This window comes from Pan paniscus, chromosome 5, assembly GCF_029289425.2.
Source record: "Pan paniscus chromosome 5, NHGRI_mPanPan1-v2.0_pri, whole genome shotgun sequence".
Lineage (NCBI taxonomy): Eukaryota > Metazoa > Chordata > Mammalia > Primates > Hominidae > Pan > Pan paniscus.
Genome location: NC_073254.2, coordinates 89,078,998 through 89,102,235, shown reverse-complemented (window position 1 = coordinate 89,102,235; position 23,238 = coordinate 89,078,998). Strand labels below are relative to the sequence as shown.

Here is a 23,238-nt window from a genome sequence, read left to right as displayed (position 1 = left end):
CCATTTGTTAAACACAAATGTATTCAGAGTGTTTATATTTTGGGTAGAATTAATCAACAAGCACTTAATAGTAAGTAGCAAGTGAAGCACATTGAGGAGTAAGAAAGGCCATCGTGTTTTTAGAAGATGTTGAAAAAGACCAAAGCTTCCCTAGGACACTATGGATAAAGGTTTCACTTAAAAGAAATTTTGTACTCATGCATAAGCAAATGAGAAGAATTTTCTGCTGACAGTAACATAGCAGGAGTCTCTGAAAGACATAATTGTCATACATATACGGAAATTAGCACAGGAGGTAGGTAAGTTTTAGGAGATCTGAAGACAGAGAAAGCAGATAAACTTAGGCTCAATCAGAACAGAAGCTGATACTCTCTTAGTCAATGTGACTTTACAAACTTACCAGTTCTTTAGGTTAAACTTTAAAAAGGGTTTAAAAGAGTTTCTCAGCCTTGTCACTATTGACATTTTGAACCAGATAATTCTTTGCTGTGGGGGAATTGGACCACACATTGTAGGTTAGATAGCAGCATCTCAGACTTCTACCTACTAAATGTCAGTGGCATCCCCACCCTAGTGGTGACAACCAAAAATGTCTCCAGACACTGGTAAATGTCCCCTGGGGAGCATGAACACCCTCAGTATGAACCACTGGAAGGAACTTGACTTTAATATCAAAATTTCACACACATATTTTCATAGAGGTAGCTATTTAAAATTAATTTTAACTAAGAATTAAGAAATTCTCAAATATCAGTTCTCAGAGAATTAGTTGGCACTGACAAAATTTTCATTGAAATGGGATAAAATCAGAAAAATTAAGACAACTTGTGACATTTTAAGATAGCTATAATAATTTTTTATTTGAATTTTAAAAGGTTATCATTTCATATGAAAAAAAAGTCCTTTCTTTAATGACCTGGTGTTAATAATACAGTGTTACTTCAGATTCTTTAAGTAAAATAAGCAGTTTATTGATACGGTTTGGATTTGTGTCTTTGTCCAAATCTCATGTCGAATTGGAGGAAGGGCCTGGTAGGAGGTATTTGGATCATGGGATATATTTCTCCCTTGCAGTTCTCATGATAGTGAGTGAGTTCTCATGAGATCGGATGGTTTAAAAGTGTGGCATTTCCCCTTCACTCTCTCTCTCTCTCCTGTCTCCACGAGAAGGAAGTGCTTACTTCCCCTTAACCTTCTGCCATAATTGTAAGTTTCCTGAGGCCTCCCATTCATGCATACTGTCAAGCCTGCAGAACTGTGAGTCAATTAAACCTCTTTTCCTCATAAGTTACCCAGTCTCAGGTAGTTCTTTATAGTAGAGTAAAAATGGACTAATACAGTAGTCATTAGTTGGGAGCCCATGACATCTCAAGTTAATACATAATAAGTTTATAGCTCATGGTGTGGCTTCACTCATTCTCAAAAAATATTTTTCTGTTTTCATAGAGTCCCAAATTAATAATACTTGAAGTAGGTGATTTATGTCTGATATTCAAAGTAGTAAAACAGGGCCAGGTGCAATGGCTCACACCTGTTATCCCACCACTTTTAGGAGGCCAAGGCAGGAAGAGAGCATGGCTTGAAGCCAGGAGTTTATGATCAAAGTAGTAAAACTCAGGTAAGCTGCACTATTTTAATTGGTTTTATGTGTGTGTGTCACAGAGTGAAACAGAGAATCAGAAAATTACTTGCAATGCTGAGGCAGTTTGTCAGAAATCATTCACTGGGTAATTCAAGAAAATAACCTATTTTTTACCTAAATTATCTAAATCCACTTGTGTAAATACAGCCACAGAATATCTGGTTTTCATACTAACATAATTATGTTTTTACTTTTTCTTTTCTTTTAAAATAACTCATAAATGTTTACATTAAAAATCTGTACCATTTTCCTTGTGTCTCTTGAAGGAAGACTATAATTTTCCAGCTATGATTAATATATTTGTTTATTAAAATAATTTTAGGAATCACTTCCAAAGTGTTTGATATGTCTAGGTTTTTCCAATGTCTGCAGCAGCCATATAGCCATACACATACACACACACACACACACACACACACATATATACACACACATACACAGAGACATACATATATATATATATATTCAATATATATTCATTATTTTATTATGCAATAGCTCCAGAATGTAGCTTTAAGGAAAACATGTGGTTATGTTAGTGTTAGAGATGACTTTGGAATTTACTTATTCTTACTACCATATAGTTCCTCAAGCACTTAGACATGAATGGTTAGATATATTGCATTTGTACCCAGAAAATGCTTCTTATTTAATGATACCAGAGGAGTTGTAATCCTCAAAGATCACCAAAAATGCAGTATACTTTCAGCAAAAGTTAATTAATTCATCCAAGATCTAGCGGATAGTTAAAAAATACTTTCTTTAAGTGAAGACATGTGGCTTAGAGCTGTTCATTTAGTAATATTGCCATTCATTGGAAATGTTTAAAACCAGAGATACATTTGTATTATTCTTATTAAGTTGGTCATCATGTATAGCTCGACCTGAGTCACAGATATGCTAATCTTATGATGTGATAAGTGGCATCAACATGACCTTTCTTTAAATATTATTGAACATTCCCAAAGATAAAATGAAACAGAATGTAGTATTTAATTCTCATTACCAGCTACAGCTTTTAAAGTGAAATCTCTTTCTTAATGTCCTCTTTTACTATAATGTTAGAGGACATCAGGGTCAGCTTCTACTATTTATATAAAGCAGGAATTCAAATAGCTAACTCACAGAGAAAATGTGATTTCACTTTCTTTCAAAGACTCAATGCAAATTCCACTTGGATTCCTGAAAGACCTTGAGGTTCACTTCACATTTCACTTGAAATGCAGTGTGTAGTGTGGTTGAAACACAGGAGAAAAACCTCTGAATGCCTGAACTCCTCCCCAAGATCAAATGAAGCACTTAAAGAGGTCAGAAAGGTATTGTCATCTTCTACAGTGAAGCTGAGACCTACCATATTTGGGCAGGGTATACCGGTGACTTAAAACTGACTAGCAGCTATGAGAACAGGGTCACATCAGTAGAAAGAATTGGAAACAGATTTTGATAAGAAAAAAAGTTAAGCACAAACTATGAGCAAGATTATAGTGACTTGGGGGTCAGGAAAAACACCTACTTTTAAGTTAACCAGGTAACTGCTTAGACACTTTTAAAAATAGGACAATGGGGGAGCTAATATTCAGGGAAGTTTTTATTTATAAGTATTTTAGTGGCATCAAATAGTTAACATAATTGTTAATGGTTTTCTTGATCTCAGGAAAAATCTGGATGGGCATAATAGATGCATATAGAAGATGATGCATTTAATAAAGATAAGCAAAAAAAAAAAAAAAAACCCTCTTTCTTGGACAGAATACAATTGTCTTTAATTAAAGCAAGTCCACGTAGCTTTGAGACCTGGGTTGGTTTTAAAACCTGATCTTAGGCATCACCATATAAAAATGGTAAATTAAATTTTAAACCTTTGAATATAACAGTTAGTGGTGAAAAATTAGGAAAGCTAAAATATTCATTTATGAACTAAAGGGACTTCCAGACCTTGTCATTTTAAAACACTTCAACTGAATTATTTTCAAAGTTCCAGGAAGAAATGGAAATCTGCACTAAAAAAATGAAATGTAAGCCACAGAAACATCTGATATAGAACCATGAATAAAAGTGCTGATTTTTAATTGTCTTTAAAGGTATTCTAGGCCTCTGGTCTTACATTAGATTATTGCTCATTATTTATATCTGCTCTGAACCTATACAATATTATCAAAGAATTTGTTAAAACCAGTGTGATAATCCTAGGACATGAAGAAATTTTAGAAACTTCATATGCAATACAACAGTACAAACAAGCAAGAGGGGTGTGTGTGTGTGTGTGCACGCGTGCATGTACGTGTGTGTATGTTGTATTATCATGTGATATTGAAGCAATACATTTCAGTACGCATCTCAGTTTGCCTACTTCTGAAAACCACTTTGTGATTACTTTGTGAGTTAAATTAATGTCTTTTATATCGACAGAACTCATGAAATAAAATGTAAAAATATCCCAAAGCACTGCATCTTCTTCCAGACAGACAAAGTTATTAGAACACGTGATAAACGGAAAAATCTTACATTGCTAAACCCCAGCTTTTTAGTCTGGACTTTAATATCATTTGCTAACCAGTCTTCCCTGCCTTACCAGCTTCATTTTCATTATTTTCACTAACTAAATATGTTGGTTGTGCCTTTAAAGAACTTTATGATGCTTTCCTCAACATATAAGCCACTGCCAGCCATGCCTCTGCTCCCTGCCCCCCATGCTCCTCTCCATCTGTGTGGACACAGAGCACTCTATCTTTACAAAATCTGGTTCAGAACTCTCTTCTATTGAAGGCCTCCCATGATCAAGTTTTCCCATTGTGGCTGCTACTTCAAAACAATTAGAAATTTCAAAAACAATTCAGTAAATCTGCTACTTTTCTACATATTCCTACCATTTAATCCAGCTTTTTAAATGTTAGAATAACCTGCAGACATTGTGGGAGACATATGTAAAAAGCAACCTACAGAAAATGATAAGACCATTCAATTACTTGGGGTTTATTAATTCTGACTTGGAATAATTGGAATAAAGGAATACACACTCAAGAGGGATTCAAATTGTTCTGTGCTTGAAAAAGTCCTAAAGCACAAAGGTCACACTGATGCCTTCTATTAGGTCCATATCTTTTGTTCTCTTCACGTAGCTTAAGTCAAAGTTATGATGTAACTTGTGTTATTTTAAGCCATCTTAAAAGTGTGCAAACAGTTTCATTTTGTAATGCTCTAAATAAGCATTCTGCTTCAGAAATGGTTGATCTTTGCATATGGGAAGGCATCCAAAAGATACTACATTGGTAGTATCTTTGCATATGGGTCCTTAAATGACATTATCTGACTAGAGATTTTAATTTTTTTATTTTATATAAATTGTTCAAGTTTAAAATCTTTAATATGATGTTCTATATAGATAGCCAACCATGAAGATTTGAATGCTCTATGAGAAAGTAAACATATTTGGTAGAATAATGAAAGCCAACTTCTGATAACTATAATTGTAAACACAGTATGACATATAGCTTTCAACAGCAGCTGAATAATTCAATCTTTCATCCTCTGGGGGCCAATTTAATTTGGATACAGATATCTAAATGCTAAATATTAATTAGCATTTGTGTGTTAGTCTGTTTGAACCAAATCAGAAAGTAGTTTGGCCTAATATAACATCACTATAAGCACCTTTCTCAATAAAACAGGAGCAACTGATAAGTGAAAAGCTTTGGAAAGAAGAAACTACATCTTTAATCATTTCAACGATTACAAGTCAGAGCATAAGAGAGCCATCAATTTGGAAGTTTAATCAAAATGCATCAATTAAATTTCCTGCCAGAATAGAATAAGAGTGTGCATGGAGAAGGTGTTGTACAGACCCTCTGATCAGACCTACCTGAGACTCATTCTCAACTATTCTCCTTCCCTCTGCCTCATGTCCAGTTGTCCACCAAAGTCTGTTGGTTTGGGTCATAGTAGACACCTCTCTAACCTGTCCACCTCTCTTCACCTTGCCTCCACTGTGCAAACAGCTGACTGACTGCCTTCCTGGATTCCTGTAAGAGCATCAGTACAGTTTCCAGCCTGCAGTCAATCACTCTAGTTCAATTTCCCCATCACTACCTTAAGGTTATATTTTTTAAAACAATAATTCCTTGTACTTTTCTCTGATTTAAATAATTTTTACAGCTTTCTATAACTTTTAGGAAAAAGTACAAACTCCCTAGCAAAGCAAACACAGGTCTTACGATTCTTACATCTCTAGTTCTCATGAGTTTTGCATCTTGGGGCAGCTCACTTCTCTACTGCTGAACTTGGGCTGCCCACTCCTATCCCCCTGAACTTAGGCTGTCACCCCCTCTCTTTCCCTGAACCTAGGCTGCACACCTACTAGCCCCTGAACCTAGGTTTCCCACCCTATATCCCCCCGAACCCAGGCTGCCCACCCCACTCCCTAGATCCTGGGCTCCCCACCCATCTCCCCCTGAACCTATGCTATCTGTCCCTCTCTTTCCCTGAACCTTGGCCTCTCGCCCCTCTCCCCCTGAACCTAAGCTGCCCAACCCCATATCCCCCTGAACCTAGGCTGCCCAATCACTCTATCTATGAACAAAATTTGCCCAAACCCTATCCCTTGAACCTAGGCTGCCTATCTCCTCCTTAAACTGAGGCTGCACATTCCTCTCTTCCCCTGAACCCAGGCTACATGACTCTCCTGAACCTAAGATGCCCACTACCTCTCCTCTGGAACCTAGAAAACACACCCATCTACCACTGAACCTAGAATGCCCACCCCATCCCTTTCCCTAGGCTGCCCAACCCTCTCCCGCTGAACCAAGGCTGCCTACCTCAATTCCCTGGACTCAGGCTGCCCACCTCTCTCTCCCTTAGCCTGCTTTGCCCATCCCTCTCTCCATGAACCTAGGCTGCCCATCCTTTTACCCCTGAAGGTAGGTTTCCAGTCCCCTCTATCTCTGAACTTAGGGTGCCCACCCCGCTCGTCCTTGAACCAAGGCTATCCTCCTCAGTCCACTGAAACTAGGCTGCCCACCCCTCCTCCACTGAACCTAGGCTGTTCACCCTTCCACCCCTGAATGTTGGCTTCCTACTCCCTCTCCTCCTGAACCTAGGCTGTCTACTGCTCTACCCCTGAATCTCGGCTGCCCACCCCTCCCCACCAAACCTTGGCTCCTTTCTCAACAAGGTAAGTGCTCTAACACTACCTTCTGTACCATTACACACACTCCTTGTTCTTTTTTGAAAACGTTCTCCCCCTTCTCTCCCCCAGTCACCCACCTAACATTTAATCGTCCAATGTCTTCACAAACCAACTCAGGTATCATTTCTTGTGAGTGACCTCCCTGGGTCCCCTAGTCTGATTGGTTCTGCCTTCTATGTACTTTTTTGCTTATTAACTGTAACCGTCTCTTTACTTTCCTGTTTTCATCACTAACTCTAACTTCTTAAGGGAAGGATCTGTGTTTATGAACATGTATGTCCTCAGTGCCCAGCCAGTAACTTGCACACAAAATCTTTTTTACACATGTTGTTTACAATTATTATCAAAAAATCAAATCTCCAAAGTCTTTTTGGATAACTTTGTGTGTGCAGAGGTAGGTACAGGTTTGGAATGGGGTGGGGATGGGGCTGGAAGATGAATAAAATTTGAGTCTCAATTTCTAAGAAATTTACAGTCTATTTGGTGAACGACATAAACTCATGAAAAGTTAATTAGAACGTTACTTCAAATCAACAATTTAATAAGAATATGGGGTCAGTTTACTGTTTCTGTCTTTCCCCAAAATAGACAATGGAAGTGATCTGGACACTAGATGTTTCTGGTACTCCTTTAGGCAAGACATTGACCTTGAAGAAGGGTAAAGAGAATAGGACAGATGACTCAAGCCTGTGAAGATCATGACAAAATTTAAATAGGTTAAAAGGAGGCTATTTGTTTTTAAGAGATACTGGAGAATCTTTGCTAACAAAGTTGAAGAAGTCTCTGGAGGCCAAGACTGAAGAAGCTGGAGAAAAAAGGTTTAACTGTTGAAATCTCTGATGAAGCTTAAAAAATGGAAATCCAGGACTCAGGAAGAGGGGCCACATTTGCAGACTGCTTATAGAGAAAAAGGCTTTGGAGGAACTTAAACAGACGGCTCATTCAAACATTATTTTCCAACTTTATAATTAAAAGTTATTTTTGTACATTTTTTAAATCATGTCAAAAATACTCCAAACATTTAACATGATTTTTATTTAAAATTAATAGACTATATGGAAGGTTAATTTTTATTTATTTACTTTTTAACTTTTATTTTAAGTTCAGGAGTACAAAGTCAGGTCTGTTAATTAGGTAAATTTGTATTATGGGGGTTTCTTGCATTCTATACATCACCCAGATATTAAGCCTAGTACCTACTGTTGTTTTTCTTAATCCTTTCCCTCCTCCCACCCGCCAACCTCCAAAAGACCCCAGTATGTGTTGTTTCCTTCTATGTATTCATGTGTTCTAATCCTTTAGCTCCCACTTAGAAGTGAGAACCTGTGGTATTTGGTTTTCTGTTCCTGTGTTAGTTTGCTCAGGATAATGGCCTCCAGCTCCATCCATGTCCCTGCAAAGAACATGATCTCATTCTTTTTTATGGCTGCATAGTATTCCATGGGTATATGTACCACATTTTCTTTATCCAGTCTATCACTGATGGGCATTTTGGCTGATTCCACGTCTTTGCTATTGTGAAAAGTGCTGTAATGAACAAACTCATGCATGTGTTTTTATAATAAAATGATTTCTATTACTTTGGGTATATATCCAGTAATGGAATTGCTGAGTCAAATGGTATTTCTGTGTTTAGGTCTTTGAGGAATTGCCACACTGTCTTCCACAATGGCTGAACTAATTCACACTCTCATCAACAGTGTATAAGCATTCCTTTTTGTCCACAACCTCGCTAGGATCTGTTATTTCTTGACTTTTTAGTAATAGCCATTCTGACTAATGTTAGATGGTGTCTCACTGTGGTTTTGATTTACATTTCTCTAAAGATCAATGGTGTTGAACCTTTTTTCATATGATTATTGGCTGCATGTATGTCTTCTTTTTAGAAGTGTCTGTTCATGTTGGAAGGCATTCTTAAATATACTTTTATGCCTGAAATTAAACCATTAATTTAATCAAATTTCAGGAAAGTTTCTTCTCTCTAATAGTGAGAATATGGGCAATATGTTTATAGCACTGTAAAGCTAATTTCCCCTATAGCATTAACTGTGATTGGGGCAACCATTAGGCATTGCATGATGGTTGCAATCAATCCAAACAATCCAAACGATCAAGATATTATTTCTTTTGCTGAATAGGTAAGTTGTTAATTAACCTTTCATAGCTAATTAGCTCAGGTATAGCCCTTTGCTAATGAAAACCATGATCTTTATTTGACTTTGTGGCCCCATATCTAACATTTCCCCTACAGATTACAAGTTCTACACCTTGTTCACTATTTGTGTCCCCAGTACCAACATTTTGGGTACCCAATGAATGGTTCTTGAATAAATATATGCATGAAAGAATCAAATAATAAATGAATAAATGAGTGAGTGAAAAAGTGAATGAGTAAATGGCTATGTCCTCATCCACTATGGTTATTTATTTGATTAGTCTGGGAAAATTCATTACATATACTGGAAAGCAAGGCCATAGTGCACTTTCAGCCAAAGGATAGCCTGTCCAATGACATCACTCATCATTTTGGTATGCACAGGACATTATTACAGTCAAATTTACTGCAGCCAGGTTTCCGAACAGGCTCAACAACAGATGAGGTCCCAGAGACACTAAAGAAGGCGATGACCTCATAGTCCAGGCACTTTCTTGGAGATGAGGTATTGAATAACCCACATAACTGAAATACGTGTAATATTAAGGTTACACACTCAGTTTAGCTATTTGATTTGCCCCTAGGTAACAGAAGTTTAGAAAACGAAAAGCAGAGAAGGCTACTTGAATAATGATTCTCAAATTTAATGTGTTATAACCACTTGGAAAGTTTACCTTGCTAAAAAACAAAATAAAATAGAAAAACAAAAATGCACACAGTACTTACATAGCTCCAAGAGGTTGTTATTCTAAGTTGGGGGCAACAATCTGAATTTTCAACAAGTTCCCCTATATCAATGGTTCTCAACCTGGGGTGATTTTGCCTCTCCCCACCCTCACGAACATTTGGTAATATCTGGAGACATGTTTGGCCATCACAACTAAGAGGGTCAGGAGAGTTACTGGCATCCAGTGGGTGGAAGCCAGGTATGCTGCTTAACACCCTGCAATGTCAAGATTCAGAGATGCTCCTACTTGGTAGAGAAAGAACCAGAGCTCTAGGCCAGCAGCATTATCTCAGCCTGACCATGCTCACAATACAGGAGGTGAAGTACATCCTACAAAGATAAATTAAATAAGTAGAATTGTAAAGTGGTTATAAAAGAGATAAGCTCACTTAACTGGAAATTCTTTTATCAGCAATAAGTTTTTATTTTTTTATTTTCCAGTGATGCTGGATAATGAGATATATTAGTGAATCAATAATTTACTTAACCCTAACAATAGAGGCTAAGAAGTGTCCATGTATTTCTAGGTATCCTGTAAGGGAAAGATTAGCTCAGAAAAAAATTATATAAATATTCACTCATTCAAAAATTTTCCCTTTAATATACAATTTATGAGCACCTAATTGACATTCATCATGAAAACATCTGAAATAGTACACTTTCTTTATAAAGTCAATAATTATGCCTGTGTTCAAAGTAGGTCTCAATATATATCTCATGTTAATATTTTTGACAAGTTTAATTATAGTTTGAACTGATTTCTGTCCTGCAGACACATTGCAATTCAATTCATTAGAAAATACTGCTGTCTACTTCCAATAATAGTAGAAACCTGTAAATGACTTTACTGAGCATTTTAAATATCAGAAAGCAATGCAGTACTTCCTCTGTGGAGATTCGAAGAACTTCCACTAATTAACCCTTTGTCTTCTTAAATTAAATTATCATTCTTCAGTATTTCAAGACAACTGCAAACCTCCTTTTCTAAACCTGTAATATCAACACACAAGAATTGCTTCTTTCACTAACTATGGCTGATTTACCATTTAGCAGAACAAATTAAGAACTTAGTAGTAATTATGAAAATAATTTCCTTCTTTTATTGAAATACTTTGCAGGCACTGCAGCTTAGCACATTATTATTCTGGGTGGCGTAGGTGTTGTTGAAAGGCAGTGTGAAAATAAGAGCCTGAATTATGAATTCCTCCCATGAACACGGAATCACTTTGTATTTTCTGTGGCAAAATAAACTTTTTTCTCTCTTGAAAGAAAAGAAAAAGAGCAAGAACATTTTAACTTTCAGAAACACATAAGATTGGCCGGGCACAGTGGCTCATGCCTGTCATCCCAGCACTTTGGGAGGCCAAGGCAGGCAGATCACCTGAGGTCAGGAGTTTTAGACCAGTCAACATGGTCCATGACCAGTTTTAGACTGGCCAACATGGTGAAATCCCATCTCTACTAATAATACAAAAAATTAGCCGGGCGTGGTGGCACCTGCCTGTAGTCCCAGCTACTTGGGAGGCTGAGGCAGGAGAATCGCTTGAACCCGGGAGGTAGAAGTTGTAGTGAGCTGAGATTGCGCCACTGCACTCCAGCCTGGGTGACAGAGAGAGACTCCGTCTCAAAACAACAACAACAACAACAAAAAAGAAACACATAAGATTACTTTATTGTATATATTGAACTAGATTACCTATCAACTCAGAAATTGTGTTTTATTTTTTATGTATATTGATACATAAAACTTGACACTTTTTGTATAACATATGTGTCAATAAAGACAAGGAGAAAACCTATTTAAATTTATCATAAAATTAAAAACTTCATTCCATTTCAATTCAGTAAATATTTATTACATAGCTACTCTGCTCTGAGAACTATACAGGTGTTGGAAAAAGTGAAATGGGTCATATAGGAAGGATCCAAAGAAATCCATAAAAGGGAGAGACCTCCCTGAGAAAACCAATTCCATTTAAGACAGTCTGTTCAGTTTTGCATGCCTGAAACTATAGAAAATAGATTTTCTTGTCCTTAGTTTTTGAAGCAGATCATACATATTAGTGGCTTGTGATCTGTACTCAGGTCAGGCTGAAAAGATCTATGAACACGGGAAATACATTAAGCTAAGGCATGAAATATCTTTTAATTACAGTAATTACTAAAAGGATGGTTGCTCACCTGTGACGTAGACTCATGGGTAGTCAAGCCTTTCTAAACAAAGGTATTGTATTTCTTTTAGCTGCAATACATGCCAGTTGTCTAAGATATTTTCCAATTCTTTCTACCTATTCTTTTTTCATAAATAATTCTCTTTTGACTTTTCAACTCTCATGGTTCATTTGGGCTGCTATAACAAAGTATCTTACATTGGGTAATTTATAAACAACAGAAATTTATTGGATGGTGGGAAGTCCAAGATCAAGGGACTAGCAGATTCAGTGTTTGGTGAGTGCTTATTCTTCATAGATAGTGCCTTCTATGTTTCTTGATATGTCAGAAGTGATAAGCAAGCTCTTTGGGGTCTTTTATATGAGAGCAAAAATACCATGAGCTCATCACCTCTTAGATGTCCCCCTCCCTCATAACACTGCATTGGGGATTAAGTTTCAACATATGAATTTTGGGGTGACACAAACATTCAGACCATAGCACTAACATCAGTTCAGTATGTCAAAGCTGTTTGGATTATCAGATATTCTTCTATTTTCCATATGTTTCTAGATTAGGAGAGGTGAATGGTAATGAATTTAGAACAGTAATGTTAAACTTTTTATCTTTTAAATCTCAACTACCGGGTCCTGAGATTTGAAGTTCACAACAATGAAAGAAAATAAATGCAATTCCTTTTGTAGGTACCAGATACCAGAGCAGTCTTGGGTGTTTCTCTGAATTCCAATTTTAGTGTAGGCTCAAGTTAGAACGTGTAAAGGATCTATATGTGTGTATAATTCTGGAAAGGAAGCTGACAGGTTATAGACTTAAGCAAGTAGTACCTTGTTGGACAGAATTCTGAGACTACATGGTACTTTATTACAATTACGTTTCTAACAAAAAAGCCTAAGCCTCTTTGACTCAGCACACAGATATCCACACACAGCAATTCCTGGCGTGAAAAGGTTAAAAATGCTATGTCATTCTCCCCCTTTAAAATATGTATTCATCTTTTGAAACTGTTCACTATTGCCACAAGAAGATACACATTAAACTAATAATACCGCATTGGACTCTATATCTCATACCCTAAACCATAATGATATATGTCTAATCAATAATCAATGTTATTTCTTTAAATAAATAAAAATTTCTGACAAACAAACAAACAAAAATGCACTTTTTAGAAATCTTTCTTCAGTGCTACTCCTATTTCCCTCTTCCTGTTCTCCAAAAGACCCAACCAAACCAATAAAAAATTTGGCACTAACTTTCAAACCTTTGGCTGTATTCTCAAACACAGTATCATAAAACCTAGTAAACATAATCTCACTGCTAAAGATTATAATGACAAAGTATTAGTGGCAGGAAATACCGCCATCTACTTTGAGTTAGCCCACAAAGTACATCACATTTCGGACTACTGCTAGCTTACTACACTAGTGAAAATTCAGGGCAATGAAATTTGCCTAATTCTTGCCAATGCCCAGTTCTACTAAGAATATCAAAAAACATCTGAACAACACCAGTTCATACTGAAAAACAACCACTTGTACAAAGTAGAGAGAGTGGGCAGACAGCTTTCTATATACTATATAGTGGCAATATTGTGCTTTATTATTATATTGAAGATACTAATATCTTCTAAAATGTAAATTTCCAAATTACTTTTTTATAGACCATGTTTATGTATATTTTTAAATGCCATCTTTAGTTTTCATTCTTTGCAAAATATATTGTCTGCAATAAAATCTCAATTTGACTCCAAATATAAATTTTAAAATATTATTGCTTGATTTACAACCCTCAGGTATAATTACTTATGTCCATTATATCAAATGAAAATCATTAAACAGAAGGTTTCTTTTTTAATCAAAATCATTATTGATACATGCATTTTTATTCTATTACTTTTCCTCAATGGCCTCCAAAGTTGGATTAATAACCTGTATATTTATTACCAAACCTTAAAATAATTTTCTTTAAATTTATCTTATCTTTACCGATGTTCATTCAAATCTATATTTTAAATAATTAGATAAATATATTAGTAAGAATTTTAGGAGATATTTGAAAATTCATAATAGATTGCTTGTTAATAATGTCTAAAACAGTCAATGTTAGGTACCTTTAATTACTGAGGAACACCAAACCTGCAAAATGGTTATTAACTATAGTACAAGTGAGCAATTCTGAATTGGGGGTTTAAAATAAGAAAAGGAAATATCAAATTAAATATTAAGGAAAATGTCCAGTCTTTTGTTTATAAAAGCTAAAATAGAAAAAAAAATTAGTCTGAGTCATTCAAATGACTGGAAAAATACAGTGCTAAAATTACCTAATATAAATTCTCAGCAATATAAAGTCTTTTCAAAATAGAACCACAGACATTAGAAAATTAAGAGAGGTTACCCAGGGGCCTATCCTTACCAGCCAGCTCTGTGTTGCTCTTATTAATACTATACCCATTAATATATTAATAACATAATTTTACTTTAAAATTCTTGTGTAAAGATCTCCTGAAATCATCCCAGAGTCCCTGAGAACAGTCTAAATTAGTGAGAAATATGGGATGAATTCCAAGTTTTGCTATTATTGATTTTTAGAGCACTTTGTTTAAGTAAATACTTTCAAAACCGACTTCAATGACTTTCTGAGAATAAGGAGAAATGGATGAGGCAAAGTGTACATTTCACACAGTAGAGACACTGATGAGAGCTTCCTATGACACGTAGGAATCTTCTGGTTGGCATCTTTCGCAATATTTTCACCGAGGGTATTTTTTCCCTTTACACTCTGGAAATTCTTCCCAAAGTATATGATACTTTTAAAAAATAACTTTTCAAGATACCTAAGACCCATTGTTCAAACAAGAGAATAGGAATAACTATCCTTCCTTGGTAGATTCTTCCACAAGCCACTCATGCCTACCAAACAACTTCCAAACAACTCATGCATACCCCAAACCTTTATTGAGCACCTCCCATACTTTAGTCACTGGACCAAGCATTGTTAGAGAACTTTTTTGTTGATTCTTATCATTCACCTCCATGCCATAGGCAATATTATGCCCATTTTGATGTTTTCAGTAATCTGGAGCTTAGAGTGATGAGATATATTGCAATTATTTTTATTATCATACTTTATTTCATATTACTAATTAAAAATTTGATGCAAATTTTCAATTTCATAACCTCAAATAGATAGAAAATGCTTACGGACAAACTGAAAGCCCCTATCTCCTATAAGATTTTCAGTAAACTATAGAGAGGAATTTTGAAAAATATTATTTATTTTAAAATTGTTGTCTTTCCAGATCATTATTCATATGCTAAATAATAGACTATAGGAAATAGTAATCTAGATATCACTGGCAATATTTTGGATTTAGAAATACCTATGAACAAAGCCAGTTTTCATTTCTGAATTTTATTACCATGCTAGAAAATTAATATCAGAGAGTAGATTCTACACCTTTAGCAGTTTGCTTTGTTTTGTTTTAACACACATGGCTCCTTGGTTTTTCTTCCTTTTGTAAAAATAAAGATCTCTTTGGCCAGAATTCTTAGCTATCTTAATTTCAGAATATATTTAGTTTTCATTTCATAGTTTATATCTACCTCTTCTCAAGCATTATATAATTTAACTGGATAGTTGGGATAACAATCACCGTGGGGCCAGAGGGAAAAGCAGACAGCAGACAAAAGATGAAAGACCAAACACTAGAGGAAAGCTAGCTGAAATGGAGAGAACTCAATGACCAAAAGTAACAGTTAATTAAGACCAGGCATAGTGGCTCATGCCTGTAATCCCAGCACTTTGGGAGGCCGAGGTGGGTGGATCACTTGAGGTCAGGTGTTTGAGACCAGACTGGCCAACATGGTGAAACTGCGTCTATACTAAAAATGCAAAAATTAGCTGGGTGTCGTGGCATGTACCTGTAATCTCAGCTAATCAGGAGGCTGAGGCAGGAGAATCGCTGGAACCTGGAAGGCAGAGATTGCAGTGAGCCGAGATCGTGCCACTGCACTCCAGCCTTGGTGACAGAGTGAGACTCTGTCTCAAAAAAAAAAAAAAAAAAAAAAAAAAAAAAAAAAAAAAAAGTAACAGTTAATTAGGTGGCTCATGAAAGCCGGAGATGGATCCTGGATCCTTTACACATTTTCGATGCTTGCTAAGTAAACATTAATTGTAAAAATGAATGGTGGAATCTTGGAGTAAGTCAGTCAAAGGAATATGAAAAAGTCAATTGAATTAAATGGCATTACTTATTCTCATCTTGATCTATCCACCCATGAAATTCTTACCCTTTAACACACATAATTTATATATCTATCATGTTTATATCCTTCTCATCCCCCAGCCCCTCCCACATCTAAGTCTCATAAAAAAGTTATTTTTGTTTATTCACTGATGTATGTGCCAGACACCTTAAACAGCAGAACAAATAATAGGTTCTCAAGAAACATTTGTCAAATGAATGAACACATTACTGATAACTAGTTGCAAGTCTCTTCAGTAAACAAAGCATAATTTACAAAAATGAATGTGACACACTTCTAGTCCTTAAATACTTTAGTCTAAAAAGAAATATCAAATTGCTACAAAATAAAGCAGAAAATATAAGGATTATAAAAGATATATACACAAAGCTTTTTAGGGCAGCACTCTCTACAGGCATGCTGTGAGATGTGAGATGTATTACTCAAGAACTATACATATGAAGAGATATGGATTTAAATTTCCAATTTCCAGCAATAAGATTTTTTTCAGATCAACTTTCCCATTTGAATATTTCTATAAATTCTGAACTATATGTGGAAAAATGTGACAACGATCCAGCTAGGATTTGCAGCTTGGGTTCACAACACTTGAGTGATGCAGGGAACCTCTAGACTCTATTTAGCTTAAGGGATCCTAGGTTAATGCAATATCAACAAGTAATAAGCAGAGGCAAATACGAATTGTTTTTGGAGGAATGCACTTTTATCCTTGGCCTCAAAGAATTCTCACCAATAGTTTGTTAAGGACAATTAACATGACATAACCTAGCACACTAAGAGATAAAGTACAATGAGTGAGAATTGGAAGAAATAAAAGAGAGCAGAAAGAAACCCCAAAAGTTTCAAATATAAGACATGTCAGCCACAGATTACAAAATAACTATGCTTAATACATTAAAAGAAATACAACAGATTACAAAAATCTGCATAAAAGAAAAACCTAGAAAGTAATTTACCAGATCAAAAGTAATTAAATGGAAACTCTAGAAATAAAAAATGACGATAACCCAAATTTAAAACTCTATGGATAATTAAATAACAGGTTAGACAAAACTGAAGAGAGAATCAATGAACTGAAAGTAAGTTAAAATAGATAACTGAGAGGGAAAAAAGTAGAACTATGGAAGAGAGGTTATGAGATGAAAAGGATAGGAAACAATATTATTCGGTATTACAGACGAGAATGAGACAAATTATGGGTGAATCTATATTTCAAAAAGTGACAGAGAATTTCCAGAACTAATGGAGATATTGATCCTCTCTAGCCTTGGACATCCTACCCTTACCCTGCTTGCAAATATTTCATTCATTTACTTCAATATGATGTATAATCAATATTTTCTGTGTGCCAAGAGATAAAAAGTGCTGGAAAGCACTGTTTGGGGCAGAGGCTGGCAATTTTTTTTTCTATAAAAGACTAAATAGTAAATATTTTAGGAGTTGCAGACATTATGATTTCTGTTGTGACTCAACTTTGCAGTTGTAGTACCAAAGAAGCAATAGACAATACATAAACAAATAAGAATGACTGTGTCTGATAAAATTTTATTTACAAAAACATGCAGCAATCTGTATTTGTGACACAGGTTGTAGTGTGCAAACCCCAACGTTAGATGGACAAGGTGAGAATTACAATGAAAAATACATGATGCCATTTGATTCCTAATGTTAGCCCAGAGAATTTGTGTTGAGGGCATGATGCAGCATTTCTTGAACTTTATAGCTCACACTAATGGACATAATGGGTTGCTAATAATATTAGAAGCATTTATGTAAACGTTATCAGTTAAAAAAGAATTGCTTATGTGCTAACAAATTTAATAATACACCTTTAAGAAACTAAGCATTTAAGATTTAAAATCATAAAATCTATGATGTAACTTAAAACATTCTAAGATAATTTTTTAAATTTTAAGAAATTAAAAAGAAAAATTTACCTGAAGAAAGCTGAATTATAATGGCTTTATGAGAAAACACACAATTGTGAATATGAAAAAACTTCAAAAAATAATGTATAGTATAAACAGAAAAGCAAAAAGTAAAAGCTTCATTTAGTTTCTCACCAATAAATCTTTAATTGTATTTCTATTTTCTTAGAAAATTAAATTTTTTCTATTGCTTTTTGTAATATTTCTAGAAGAGCAGGGTTGCTTTGCAAACAGAAGCAAACATTTTATCCACAATAAATCTGAAAACCAAGAACCATTCTGAAGTTTGGCATTAGCATCTTTGTCTATAATATAAATTTCATTTTTTGGAGATCAGGTAAATTTTACTTTATAAGGACTAGTATTTTGATAATGTAAAGGTCTAGTATTTTCAGTATTTTCAGTGTGAATATAATCAAGGGACAAAAAGCATAACATAGTTTTATAATATTAGAGAATTAATGATTGGACCTGAATAGATAATGGAAAGTTCTATGGAATTTTAACATCTTAGATGCAAATTCCAAAAATTTAACTTATCTGCTTCTGCAGTTCTGCAACATACTGATTACGAATATACCTACTGAGGCAAGGTTACAAGTGTCAGCCAAAATTAGTTATTCTTTTACCCTTCTAAATACAGAAAAGAACAACTACAAGACCTTAGGAACTATCCAGTAAAATGGAACATGCTGGCACCTAGAACATATATTGGACATACAGACTGCACATAATAATGTTAATTTAGAAGACTGAACATCATACGTTTGTCATACAATTGTGATTTCTTACTAAAGTATCGACTGCAATAATGTAATCAGTTATATGTTAACATGTACTAAACAGACCAACCTGTGCTACAAAGGTAACATAACTTCTTGAAGTTAAATAGTTTTCAAATCCTGTCTATGGTTAATTGAATCACCAGGAAATTCTAGAAATAGTTTTCTACTGGAATGATGGCTATACATTGTTAAATATTTTTAATACAGACTTTTTTTTTTCATTGCTGCTCACGAAAAGGCTTCAGTTAGGTAACTATGAGTCTGTAGAAGATGTTTCCACATTTCTCTCCAAACAATGAGACCATGATATTGCTGTTTTACATGGTTACTATTCTTGGTTTATTTCTTAATTGCTTAAATGAAGTCTCCAACAAGACCGCTTTCTTGTTCTTTTTGCTCCTGTATCATACTTATAAGAAGATTATTTTCTGTTCATCTTAGTTAGGTCCCACTCTATCCCAGTTTGAACAGAGCCATATAAAAGAGCTTTATCATTTGGTTATTCCCTGCAGGGAAAGGTTGGCTATCCAATAATAGTAACACTTTGTATAAGTATTTAAAATTTCTAAGAGGAACATATTTTTCTTAAGGTATATAATATTGTGTCTTCCTAATGTATAGATATATCAATCATTAACAGAGCAAAGAAAATGATGTCAACTTCCCTGAAATAAGAAGATGAGGTTGAAGTGTTAGTTTTATATTTGCTAGGAGTTATACTGTGAGGTAAATGAAATTTTGACTTCCAGGATGAATGACAAAGGGAGAGAAAGATATTCTGGTTATGAATAAATGAGGATAATGGAAGCAAAGGAGAGAAATTAGTTCAATTCAATTACTTAACTTTGAGAGAAAACAAGCCAGTGTCAGTCTCAGTCAAGATGTGACTGTTGCTACTCCCAACTCCAATAAATCAATTTGAAATGAAGAAAAAATGGGGAAGTCTAGTCCTTAGAAGCTTTTGTTTTCAACAACAAGATAGGTAAATAAATTACAAATGGATTAATGAAACACTTTCTGAAAACAAACGTAGTCCTTCACAGACTTGAGAGTATTAGATGGATGGTTACAAGATCCGTAGAGAAAGACCACAGGCTAATTTAAGGGAGGGATTATAGGTTTTCCAGGAAATGTAGTCACCACGCATGATCTAATACTCAAAATCCAAATTTAGAGTAGCTCAAAGAATGTGCAAATTACCAATCACTCAAATGATAACTTTGTAAGCCACTTTAAAAGAACATATAACTTCCTCTTTTCCTAGTCACATACCCTTTATTTCTTTCCCTTGCCTGATTGCCCTGGCCAGAACTTCCAATACTATGTTGAATAGGAGTGGTGAGAGAGGGCATCCTTGTCTTGTGCCAGTTTTCAAAGGGAATGCTTCTAGCTTTTGCCCATTCAGTATGATATTGGCTGTAGGTTTGCCATAAATAGTTCTTATTATTTTGAGATATGTCCCATCAAGACTTAGTTTATCCAGAGTTTTTAGCATGAAGGGGTGTTGAATTTTATCGAAGGTCTTTTCTGCATCTATTGAATAAAAAATATTCTCCGATTTACAATAAGCCTATGTCTGAAGTGAGAAAATTACTTTGAATTTATTTCATCTGTGACATACCATGAAGCATTTTCAATATCTTGTTAATTAGTGAGCCAGAACAAAACAAATATATGTTTCTAAATTGTATAAAGATGTTTTGTCTAATGATAGTAAAATAAAATGCCTTTGTTTGAGATAACCTGGGTAATAGATTACCCTTGGAAATAAAATTAATTGTTTATAATGGATCTTACTATTTAACAAGCTGAAACATTCTTCCATCAAATTTCCAATGTTAGGTCTAATAATTGCCAGAAATATTTATCAACTGATAAAATCAAATAGAGATGGAAATAATTCTTAGATAGAAAATGTACCAACGAAACATGCAAACATTCATTCTTTTACCAAAGTAGCCAATAAATATTTATCGAATGTATCCTATATGCAGGTATAGTAGGCACCAACAGTGCAGTGATGAATAAGAAAGACAAAGTATTTCTTTCATGGTGCTTATTTTCTAGTGAGGAAGACAGGTGGTAACCAAACGAAAATAAGAAAAAGGAATGCATGCTGTGAAAGTATCAAACGGGGTTATATAAAGAGAACAACAGGGCAACATTTTGGATTATGTGAGCAGAGATATCCTCAGGGAGAGATGTACAAGGAGATACACAGAAGCACAGTTTAGAGACTAAAATTAATTAGAAATCATGCCAATAGTCATCAATATAGAGAATAGTAAATCAACTTTGATATACCTATACAATGCAGCAGATACGAGGAATGAAATATAGGTAGTGTAAAATAAATTTTCCAAGATATTTGTTGAATTTAAAATTGAGACTGTCAAGTGTTCATACAATATGAAAACATTTATTTAAAAATAGTGTGAATGTCTATGAATGAATACACGTCAATGTATAAATGGATATATGAGATTATGAACAACAAAATGTAAATAGGAATGATCTTAGAGATATGGGTGGATGTGGAGGCCCAAGATGGTGATGATCAGTGGGGCTCTTTACATTAACAGTTCTGCCTTAAAGTTTTACAAGTAAAAAATACTCGTGCATTGCTTTTGTAATTAAAAATCAATTTTTAAAAATTAAAAATAGGCCGGGCGCGATGGCTCACGCCTGTAATCCCAGCACTTTGGGAGGCCGAGGCGGGTGGATCACGAGGTCAGGAGATCGAGACCATCCTGGCTAACACGGTGAAACCCTGTCTCTACTAAAAATACAAAAATTAGCCGGGCGTGGTGGTGGGCGCCTGTAATCCCAGCTACTCGGGAGGCTGAGGCAGGAGAATGGCGTGAACCCAGGCGGCGGAGCTTGCAGTGAGCCGAGATCGTGCCACTGCACTCCAGCCTGGGCGACAGAGCGAGACTCCGTCTCAAAAAAAAAAAAAAAAAAAAAAAAAAAAAAAAAAAAATTAAAAATAACAGCAACTTGATAAACCAAAATTAAAGCACAACTTCTAATTTGAACTTTATTACTGCAATCTTGAAAATATTTAAGTCAGCCGTTTTCCGTATACAAAAAAGTAGCAGTATCTCTTCACTATTAATTATATTTAGAGGACCTATACTCAACTTCAATATCATTACATCAATAAAACTATTGTGTATATATAAATATAGTCAAAATAGAAGAACAAATGTGAAGAAAGGAAATAAAGTTGCCTTAACCTTCATTGTTTAAAGCTCACCCAGAAAAACACTTTTAATAATGAAACAATCTAGCGAAAACTGTGATGGGAAAGAAGTTCTGTCACAATGGGAAGGTTTTTGATCACTTTTCGGATACATCAAGAAAACATGAACTACACCAATCCCTTGAGATTATCTTCTTTGAAAGACAACTAAACACATTTCCTCTCCCTGGATAGTTTTCTTCAAGGACAACTTAGAAGCTGAATGTTGTAAAGCTGAGACATTCTTCGTGATAGATAAGAGTCATGTTATCAGCAGATGTTAGGGAAGTGTGATTGATTCCTCAGGTGAATGCTGACCTCAGAAACCAATAGTTTGATAAATTCAACTTAACACCTTATACTGTCTATGAAAAGTAGCCAACAGGAGGCACAAAATAAGGAACTATCTCTTGTTGCAGTGTCCCTTTAATAGTCTTAAGGGGCTTTTGGAATAACTAACACTTTCCCCCGTTTAGATCAACAAAGAAGCAGATTCTACCCAGTAAAAAAAAAAAAAACAATAAAACTAAGTCAAAGTTGCTTATTATTCACAGAGATATGGAAACTAAAATCAGGAGTTCAAGATAGCACATGTTTCTTGGGCCGAAAACATTCAACTAGATTTTTATAGCATTTTATTTTTCCCTTGGCTATATAACATACTAAGTGCACCTTAGATTATACCACCAAATTCTTCTCTGACTATTGGTAGAGAGAGAAAGCTTGCAAAAAGTTTACTATCATGGATTTGTCTGTAAAGTTCCAAAAAGAAAAAAATAATAATGACATCAGTAAGGCTATCCAGCTCATGTTATCAACAGGGCAAGTTGGAATTCTCTGTACTTAACTATTGTACTAGACTAGTAGTAAAGGATACCCAGAGTATCAGAACCTATAGCAAAAAAGTATGTTTAATATTAATTGTAATTTAAATTATATCAGCATCCTAGGGCTGAGAAAATTGTCCGAGGTTTCGATCTTTTCCTAGAGATTCTAAAAATGCTCCTCTTCTAGACTCTCTGGTGAGAAACAAGTAGCATCACAAAACCTCAGATGCAGATCATATCAGGGGTGAAGAACACCAGGAAAATTCTTAGAATACATACAGTCCAACAATATGGCGCTTCATCTGACAGCATAT

General features: G+C 35.0%; 1 protein-coding gene across 2 annotated transcripts in view; it reads right to left on the bottom strand.

Annotated features, from left to right (window-relative positions):
• Positions 1-23,238, bottom strand: part of ADGRB3 (adhesion G protein-coupled receptor B3) — a 750,487-nt gene that overhangs the window by 289,082 nt on the left and 438,167 nt on the right. The gene's annotated exons all lie outside the window — the stretch shown is intronic.